This window comes from Etheostoma cragini, chromosome 8 (genome assembly GCF_013103735.1).
Source record: "Etheostoma cragini isolate CJK2018 chromosome 8, CSU_Ecrag_1.0, whole genome shotgun sequence".
Classification (NCBI taxonomy): domain Eukaryota; kingdom Metazoa; phylum Chordata; class Actinopteri; order Perciformes; family Percidae; genus Etheostoma; species Etheostoma cragini.
In genome coordinates this window covers 22,361,358-22,371,593 of record NC_048414.1, presented here as the reverse complement: position 1 = coordinate 22,371,593, position 10,236 = coordinate 22,361,358, and the positions used below count along the sequence as shown (strand labels likewise).

The following is a 10,236-nucleotide window of genomic DNA, read 5'->3' as shown; positions in this document are numbered from 1 at the left end:
CAGATTGAACTTCTTTCTTAAATTTTGATTCTTTATTGCCTGTGGCCAGAAAAAGTAAAAACATCAGTAGGATTTTATTTTGCCAGTCCTGCAGAATCTGCTACAATTTACAGAGACAGGATAAATGTCTTTGTTGCAGCCACACTTCATCTTTTTATATCAGGAAAAGGTATATACTGTGTGTGTGTGTGTGTGTGTGTGTGTGTGTGTGTGTGTGTGTGTATATATATATATATATATATATATATATATATATATATATATATATATATATATATATATATATATATATATATATATATATATATATATATATAAACAACTTAAAATGGAGTGTAGTGCAGATAACAATGTTTATGATAGATAGTTTTTTGCAAGTAATTTGTAGGTAAGTTCAGTGGTCATACATTACAGACCATTGTCAAAGAGTTCTGTCTGAAAGTGTTTGGAATAAAACAAATGAAGTGACCTTAAAGCATGTGTCTGGCAAGAATGAGTACACCTTCTGAAAATGAAAATGTTCTGCTGCTGTCTGTAACAGCTGCTACAAATGAGTACCAACACTGAACACATGGCCTTAGTTTAATTGAATCTTCTCTTAGGCTTCTTGCTCTGACAACCAAAAGATGACAACATGTCTTCAGACTGGATTCCAGGAACAGTATTTTTTTTACACATTATGGCCATTATGTGAAATATGATTCAGGATACTCAAGAGCTGCCTCAACTCCTCATATTCATGCAAAACCACCACAGGAATAGTTTTACCCTCTGGGTAATGTCTCCTTCGGGAATGTGGTAAGAGTTGTTGGGCACATTGCCACCTCCTCCTGACCTTTTGCTTCTGTTTGCATCCAACGAGCCAAACATGTGGACTGTAATGTAACCCACACATAAATCTAAACAAAAAACAGCCTGTCCTCACCCACACATTCTCACTATTCCATTGCGTAAAACACAGACACTTGGTCAAGTGCCTTTTGTTTGTCATTCACACCAAAGGTCCGCTTCACCTTTGACACTCAGGACATAACTTTAACTGACATGCAGCACAAGAACTTGACTATTAGGTTCAGGAAAAGATAATGGGTGGGGTTATAAAATGTACATTTCAGTAAACAAGCGGCACAAGAACAAGATACAAACCCTGGTCTCCTGGGTGAAAATCCATTGTTGTTTGACCCATCCACCACCCCAACCAACCTCCAAACGCGGCATTTTGGGCTTTCAAACTACTCGCTGCCCTTGTCGCTCTAACAGTTTTTCTTGATGCTTTGACATGCTTAAAGAAACTGGGATTCACTCTGTTTTTCATATTGTTTCAGCAGAGCAGAAGACACCTCTTGTTGTGTAAATGTGTTAAACCTTCATTGGATTGACACATTTTCTCCACCCTTTTGCAGAAGAGTTAACACAGATCTCATTCATGCAGTCCAAACTCCATTGTTTTCACTATCTATCTGTTCCTAATTATTAGAACCTACCCACATCAGTATCAAGTCACTGAAGCACGTGTTTGACACAAATCCTTTACACAAATCAGTCTGCAGGCCTCAAAAGTTGTTCTACGCCAACAAGGATGAAAGAGGTCTAAGGAAGATGAGAGTAAGAGGAAGAGGTAGAGGGGTCAGAGGAAGAAGAGTATGAGTGCGAGGTGGAGGTATAGTTGGAAGGGTTTAGGTTTCTAATGAAATTCGGGGCATTTGATATTGACACAATATCAATCGTAGTCTTTCGCTTAGAGAGGCCGGACAAAGAGTCCAACCTGTTCGGAACAGAAACATTGTCACATCCATTTTCAGACGTTTTCAACAAGAAAGCAGGTAATATTGCTGCACAGTATACAGGTATATCTTCAGTGATATACTTTGTGTAATTGTTACCTTATTCCCATTACATGTATTCTTTGCAGAATCCAAAGGCTACTATTCTCTGGTGTTAGAGGGAGAATTCTTAGTGCTGAGCAGGACAGCCATTGTGAACCTGGTTGTAGCAACCAATGCCACAAAGCTGCCTGAAATCAGTGCAGAAGTGATTGCAGATCAGGGCATGTTTGGGAACATCAATAACGTGAGCGTGACCACCATTGACCACAGCCTAAGAAGGAATCACATGGCCATTTAGCAGCTCAATACAGTTCCATTGCAAGGAAACTCTGATGTGAAGGAGGCCATATGCCAATTTGTGTAGGGAAGGAAACATTACTACAGTATGCTGTAATGCCTTGTCATATCATGCAGTAAGAGTCAACTGGAGTCATTTTTCATTGTAATTTAGCCTTTTTTAACTTGGAGAATAATGGAGCTTGAAGCTAAGGGGCCACATTATAGAGCCTTTACAGCCTTTTGCAAACACAATGTATCATTTTGAACATGAGTGACACTGTTTTGGCCTGTGCGTTAACTGTTTTGAAAATTTGGAGTTTGCGTTGACTGCTGCATCAAAGCAATCAAGAAAAATAGTATAACTACGTCATTGTACAGCGCTGCGGTCGCGCTGCTGCTCTGCCCGGGGCGTTCCATACAGACACAGGAAGGGTGCTTCCTGCATTGTATCGGATTCTGAGCGACAGTGGTATGAGGGTAGCAGCTCCCCCTGATAATAGGGATGTAACAGTATGCGATATGAAAGCGAAATCACGACACTCAGATCCTGAACTTGTGTTGCGGAGTGAGAAGGCAGAATCAAGACACCCCCCTTCCAACTCCCAGAGTTATCCTTCCCGTCCCAATCCAAGGCTATCACATCTTTAAATTACTATTAATAGTAGTCCTTTTGGTGCCTTGTTCCCATTTTGTCTGGTAAATTTAGCTAACTGAAAAGACGGCTAAAAGCAAAGGGGGGTGGGGTCATGGTTACGCTAACGTTTCCTCATTGTTCCCCCTACAGGTTGGAAGCGGAACTGTCCATTAATATTACCATTTCATTAGTCTAATGTCTCATTCAAACGAGTTATTGAACCACTTTAACTGTTTTGGAAACATAATTTAAAGGTACAAAAAAATATTTGGTGTTGATCAATCGATATTGAAATCAATCAATGCCAACAAATGAGGTCTCTGTTGTATAACTGTGTGTATCAAACCGTGGGTCATAAATCGTGATACAAACCGAATTCTGGGTTTTGTGTATCGTTGCAGCCCTACCTGATAGTACGTGTCCATGTACGCGCTGATTTCACGGATGGAATCATCCCGCTACCCAGCACTGCACGCTAGTGGGATTGCCACCCGTTTCTCTTCACTGACCACTGACAAGCAAAAAAAAAAAGTCACCTTCCGCAACTGCAATGGCTGCGTCAAATGGGGCTGGCTGCTCCGGGACTTCAAAACCAACCATAATGTCGGCTTGTTTGTAATACAATGTTGTATTTTACAAAATAACAAATATGTGTCAGTTCATGACACATGACATGACAGATCCAGGGTACAAGCGCCAGACATGGGTTTCCTCAGGAAGGTGGCTGGCGTCTCCCTTAGAGATAGGGTGAGAAGCTCAGTCATTTGAGAGAAGCTCGGAGTAGAGCCGCTGCTCCTTCGCGTCGAAAGAAGCCAGTTGAGGTGGTTCAGGCATCTGGTAAGGATGCCTCCTGGGCGCCTTCCTAGGGAGGTGTTCCAGGCACGTCCACCTGGGTGGAGGCCTTGGGGAAGACCCGGGACTGGGTGGAGAGATTATATTTCCCACCTGGCCTTGGAACGCCTCGGGATCCCCTAGTCGTGGCTCGGAAAGAGAGTTTGGAGTCCCCTGCTGGAGCTGCTGCCCCCGCAACCCGATACCAGCTAAGCGGATGAAGATGGATGGATGGAGTTCAATTAAATTCAATTTTGTTTATATAGCGCTAAATCACAACAACAGTTGTCTCTTTGCTCTTTGTGCAGTTCATGACACGTGTTTCTGAAAACATGTTAACTGAGAAATGAGCCATGCAGTTGCTAAATCTGTCTTCGTTTCAGATCAACAAAGGTCGGTTAAAAAGGTTTTCGTCAGCTTTTGATAGGGGCCAGGCCGGCCACTCCTCATTTAAACAAAGTTGGCAGGTTACAGCTTGATGCAAATGAGGAGAGGGCGACTGCAAAGACCCCAAAACCCTCACAGGTTTCATTGCACAGCTGCTCCCATAGAAATGACCGGTAAGCGGGGAATTGACGCTGACAATGGACACGCAGCTTGAACTTCTCAGTGCTAGCACGTTGTATCCAGTACCTTCTTCCTAACCTCAACCGGGGGAAAAGGCAGGTACCTGGGCGGTTTGAATTGTTTATGATTCTCCTTGCCTTTTTCTTGCAGCGCCTGGTGTAAGGTTTTGGCACCGCACAGTGTATGTTCAGCCAAACAAACTACTGTTTGGGGGGCCTTGCGGTCTTGTTTGCTTCTGTTTCTGTACGAGCCGGTGATCTTCCCCGTCAGGATACTCTCGCTGATGCAGCAGTAGATATTGCTTAGTATCTACCACATATTTAAAAATATAACACATTCTGTTCACATAATACATTTTTACAACCATATACATACCAGTATATATTTCCAGAATTAAAATGCTTATGTAAGTATGCTGTATTTATATAGCGCTTTTCCAGTCTTAACAACTGCTCAAAGCGCTTTTACATCTACAGGAAACATTCACCAATCAAACACTGTGGCCGGGGCTGCCGTACAAGGTGCCACCTGCTCATCAGATAAACATTCTAACACATTCACACTACGATTGGCAGCACCGGGGGCAACTTGGGGTTCAGTGTCTTGCCCAAGGACACTTCGACAATGACTGCAGGAGCGGGGATCGAACCACCAACCTTCCGATTGGCAGGCAACCTTCCGATTGGCAGGCAACCGCTCTACCGCTGAGCCACAGCCGCCCCAATATATACCTGTATATATAAGGTATATTATATGATGTACGCATATATTGTTTCTTACATAATTAGAACATTCATGCAGATTGCTTGTAGATTCAAACCAAAAGAAAAAAACTTTCTACTACTACAAAAGCTTGCAGTAGTTCATGGCATACCAGGGCACTGCGTGGCATTACAAAGCAGTACGTAGCAGGGCAGTACAGGACAGTAGCAGTACTGTCACTTTGCTGCCTGTTCTGCCAATTGCTCCCTTTCCATACTTTAACAACACGTTGTATGGCAACTGTTTACTTTGTTGAAATTTAAGTTTAACAGTAGAACCACATTTTAACATAAACTCGCTGCAGAGCACTTGTTGCTGTGAGAAATGTATTGTGTATTGCACTTTATTTCTGCTCTGTTTCCTACTTTCTGAAAACTGTGAACTGCAAGGTTTCTTTGTTGAAGTTTGAAAGGTTTTATACGGTTCATACCCAGCCCTTGTCACATGACCAATTAATATTTTAATGATGACTAGCCAAATGTTTGCCTTAAGAGCCCATAGAAAATGTGTATTGTATTTGGATACACAATTAGTTGAAATCAAAAACAAGTGAAATTAATAATGAATGTGTTGTTTTATTGTTATTGTTCTATCCTATCCAATACATATATCCTATCCAATATATACTCAATATTTCTGAGCAGATTTTCAATGTCATAATCTGATCAGATCTTCCTTACTGTATTGGTCCCCCCCACACATAAAAAATTCTGGAATGTTGATGGACTTATAAAGCACTTTTCCAGTCTTAACAACTACTCAAAGCACAGGAACCATTCACACGCATTCATACACTGTGGCCAAGGCTGCCGTACAAGGTGCCGCCTGCTCTTTAGATAAACACTCACACACATTTACACTCCGAATACGCAGCATGGGGGGAACTCAGAGTTTAGTGTCTTGCCCAAGGACTGCAGTGCCAGAGATCAAACCACCAACCTTAAGATTCACTGGCAACTGCTCTACCAACAAGCAACAGCCATCCTATCACCCCCGACTGTAGTCTAATACTGCCAGACATGAGAGCAGCTCCACAAACAATGAAAAAGTGAACAGCAGATTGACATTTAGGACAAAGATCTAATAGATACAGATTTATTCTGTGTCGGGCTTCAGGAGTAATATAAAGCCTGTATATGATCTTAAATTGCCTCTCCCAGGCTGAATTAGATGCTAGGACACCAGAAGGCTGGCTGCACAAAGGCATTCTAGGCCTCTGGTTCTAATAAAGTGCCCAGTTCAGATTCCCGAATGCCTTTTACTCTGTCAGAGTTTTCCGCCTTGAGGCTTCCAAATATCTTATAAAGCTGTTTGGTAGTGGATTTACACTGCCTACTCGCTACCAACAAAGATTTTTGGGAAATAGCGAGCCCGAAACACATATGAAATATTAATGAAAATATGTCCACATACTGTATGTGTTTACATGCGGTGTACAGCCAATTATAATCTGTTTATACTGTGTGAGGCCACATATCAGATACATATTAATTCTTTATTTATAGGTTGGTAAGTAAGGTTAGGGACAACTGGGTAAATAGAAAAGTTTTGACAAGACTACTACTTAAAATTTTGGTTGATAGATCAGACTGTACTGTGTTTCTCGTGTTGACTTAACATGTAAAAGAAGTATCTAGCCTGTTCAAATCCACCTCTTTTTGTGGATTTTCCTCTATTTCCCTTTCCCAAAGGGAAAAGCAAATGCATTTTGCAAGCACAAAATGCATGTGTGAGGTTTCATTTGAAACCTAAATCCTTCAGGTTTTTGAAAATGTGCTTGATTAGCATGTGATTCAAACACAGCATGCATTAAAAACAAATAACTAAAACATACTTTATCCCAACCTATGCAGACCACAACACAGTGTGTTGTAACAAGAACACAGGTTCTTGTTCTCGTTGAGGGAAGAACACAGGTTCTTGTTACACCTTGTCAGCAAGAACTTTATAAAGTTTCAGAACTCTAGTCCTAACCTATTGGGAGCTAGGGAGTTTTCAGTATATTATAGGAGTCACTGATGTGCCAAAATCTCTCAAGGTGACCACATTTTGCTAAATGCTTTTTCTCACTTCTTTGCTATTAGAAAAAACAAAAAAAAGTAAAAAATACTAAGGACTTTAACAAAGGGACCAATAAGCATACAACTTATCATTTTGAGTGAGAAAACAAACAGAAAATCCAAACAAAGTCAAAGGTACAAGACAGTGTACGAATTTTCATTTCCAATCAAAGGAACTACTCATCCCATTAACCACCGCACACCACTGAATATTATAATTGAAGACACAATCGTGAAAGAGTCTCTCAACAACTTCCAATCTGACAACAGCCTTGCGCACTTTTTCCTGCAAACACGAATAGTGATTTTTACGTAGTAAATGTACAGTTAATACCAGTTCTTTCAGTATTAATTGTGTAAATAATAGTGCTTTTGTATTGTATATTTAATTTTCTATTTATCCTGTATTTTATATTGTGTGTGTGTGTGTGTGTGTGTGTGTGTGTGTGTGTGTGAGAGAAAGCGGTGAAAAGGACCATGACAATAATAAAATAATCTATAATAAAATAGATAGCAGGATTAAAAGAAATGAAAAAACAGCATTTTTAAATCCAATCTCAAACCGCCATTCAAGATCCTTGGCTTCAGTCTGTTAGTCAAGCAGACAGCGGGAGGGAATGCTGATTCAGATAGAGCAGTCTGAGCCGATACCAACAGAGACAGCCCTGAAAAGGAGGGATGTGTATTTTCTTTACCCATCACCATGTATTGTTTTTAGAAAACAAATGCATGGTTACGGCTCCGGTAACATTAAATAAGATGAGGCACAATGGGCAGGTTGGTTCTCAACACTTAATGCAGCGCTTCATGTTGCATTGACATTTTACTGCTTTAGACCAATTTCCAATAATGAGATTTCATCATACTGATTTCTGTTAAGTGGAGAAAAATAATGGAGAAAGAATCTGAGTTAACCCTTGACCCATTTGTTATTCCATCTGGTAAAAGTATCCCTTATATTTTAATGTTCATGCATTTTTTTTAAATGCCATTTCTTGCAAACTGATCTTATTGACTATGATCATTCTGGAATGGAAGCTATATAAACCAATGTATTTCAACCTGTTCAGGATTCCCTCAATGATCTGACAGGCATAACAGCAATGCTTCCAAATAGTTTTTCAGACATTGTTACGGAAACAAATAAGGTCTACTATCCTCTCTGTGTTTGGCAAGCATTCTTTCTCCACATGTATGTACAGTGGGTGGAATTGTGTTTATACTTGCAGCAATGTCTTCTGATTGTTATGCTTCCATCTGCCCGGCGTTACACTTCAGCTTTGTTCATGACCCCTCAGATTTGTTAATTGTATTTTCTCTCTAGTTTGGGGTCTTGATTTTGTCTTGATGTATAAATGTGTTCTTTACAGACAAGTCCTTCCAGCTGCAATACTCTGATTATGAATGTAGTCTGTGATAACTCATCTCTGTTCAAGCTAATATGTAAAAACACAAAGTCAGTAATATCTTAGGATCATTTAACACCAATGTAATGCAAACTGTAATTATTCAGGCTGCTTCCTATGTAAAGATTCTGATCACGTGTGGTTACAAGAAGGTTGAAAGCTGTCAATACTCGTGTTGCTTACTTAATGATATCTGAAATTATTTAAACTTTCACAGTTTTATCTCATAGGTTCATAAATGTCTCGGAAGACTTGCAAAAGATAATGGGCTGACTTTGTAATCGTCTTAATGTGGCTGTTAAAATTTAGGTCAGAGTCCATGACTACACCGGGGCGGCTGTGGCTCAGTTGTAGAGCGGTTGCCTGCCAATCGGAAGGTTAGTGGTTTGATCCCCGCTCCTGCAGTCATTGTCGAAGTGTCCTTGGGCAAGATACTGAACCCCGAGTTGCCCCCGGTGCTGCGCATCGGAGTGTGACTGTGTGTGAATGTTTATCTGATGAGCAGGTGGCACCTTGTACGGCAGCCCCAGCCACAGTGTGTGAATGGTGAATGTCTCCTGTAGATGTAAAAGCGCTTTGAGCAGTTGTTAAGACTGGAAAAGCAATATATAAATACAGCACATTTACACCAAGATTTCTGGCTTTATCTGTTGTTTTGAAGCTGGGTGCGGACTTTTAATCGTTCCTCTTTTGCTCAAAAAACCTTAGTTTCTTTTTTTCCTTTACTTTAAGAAATTTCTGGAAAAACCTGTCGTTAATTATTTCAATGCACTTAGTTTTGGTATTGGACTGTAGTCCCTTGGCGATAAGGTTATGTAAATTTCTGTTGGGGCTACATAACTATAGCAACTTATTTTGTTGTTCCCCCTAATCTGAGCCAGTGGAAGCATGAAGATGTCAAACAAAAGAGATCCCAGGCCAGAGCCTTGGGGAACTCCACAAGTCATATTTGTATGCTCAGATGCATAATTACCTATAGACACAAAGTAGACCCTATTCTTTAAAAAGGATTCAAACCAGTTTAGTACTGAGCCAGAAAGCCCAGTTTTCTGTCTGGTCTAGTAATATGTCATTGTCGATCGTGTCAAATGCTGCACTGAGATTGAGTTGTACTAAGACTGACATTTTGCCACTATCTGTATTAAGGTGGATGTCATTAAAGAGCCGTCTCGGTGAGGTGGTGTGTTCGGAAACCCACCTGAATAGTATCAAAACTGTTGTTCAGCGACAAGAAATGGTTGAGTGGTTGAAAAACCGCCTTTTCAATGATTTTACTAAAAAACGGAAGGTTTGATATAAATGCTCATTAGTGTGTAGATTATGGTTTTTTAAGAGTGGCTTGATTACTACAGTTTTCAGGGCCTGCTGGAAGATACATGAAAGAAGAGATGTGTTCAGAATCTGTATAAGATCTGAAGCCAAACAACTCAAAACGTTTTTCATAACAGCTGTTTGGTAGATTATCAAGGTTGTCAGATGTTGTGTAATGTCTAATCTATCAACAATAGAACATTTTTATTGTTTCCCAATAATTGGGCAATAATGGGAATAATGTCAGATAAGAAGGACCTCCTTGCATTTCTCAATTCCAAATTAGAAAGGCAAAGTCTGTCTTTATAGGTGTTATTATGGAACAGGACATTAGTTTTTGAAACTGCGTTCAGCTTTTCTAAATGTAAATGTAAAAGTGCTGTATTTATATAGCGCTTTTCCAGTCTTAACAACTGCTCAAAGCGCACTTTCTCCACTCTTTTTCTGCTCTCACAAGTAAAACATTTCCTTAGGAAACATCCATCCATCCATCCATCTTCGACCGCTTATCCGGTATCGGGTCGCGGGTGCAGCAGCTCCAGCAGGGGACCCCAAACTTC

The 10,236-nt window shown here is 40.4% G+C and overlaps 1 pseudogene; it reads left to right on the top strand.

Annotated features, from left to right (window-relative positions):
- Window positions 1–7,976: 7,976 nt before the first annotated feature.
- Window positions 7,977–8,638, top strand: LOC117949088 (annotated as a pseudogene).
- Window positions 8,639–10,236: the final 1,598 nt, after the last annotated feature.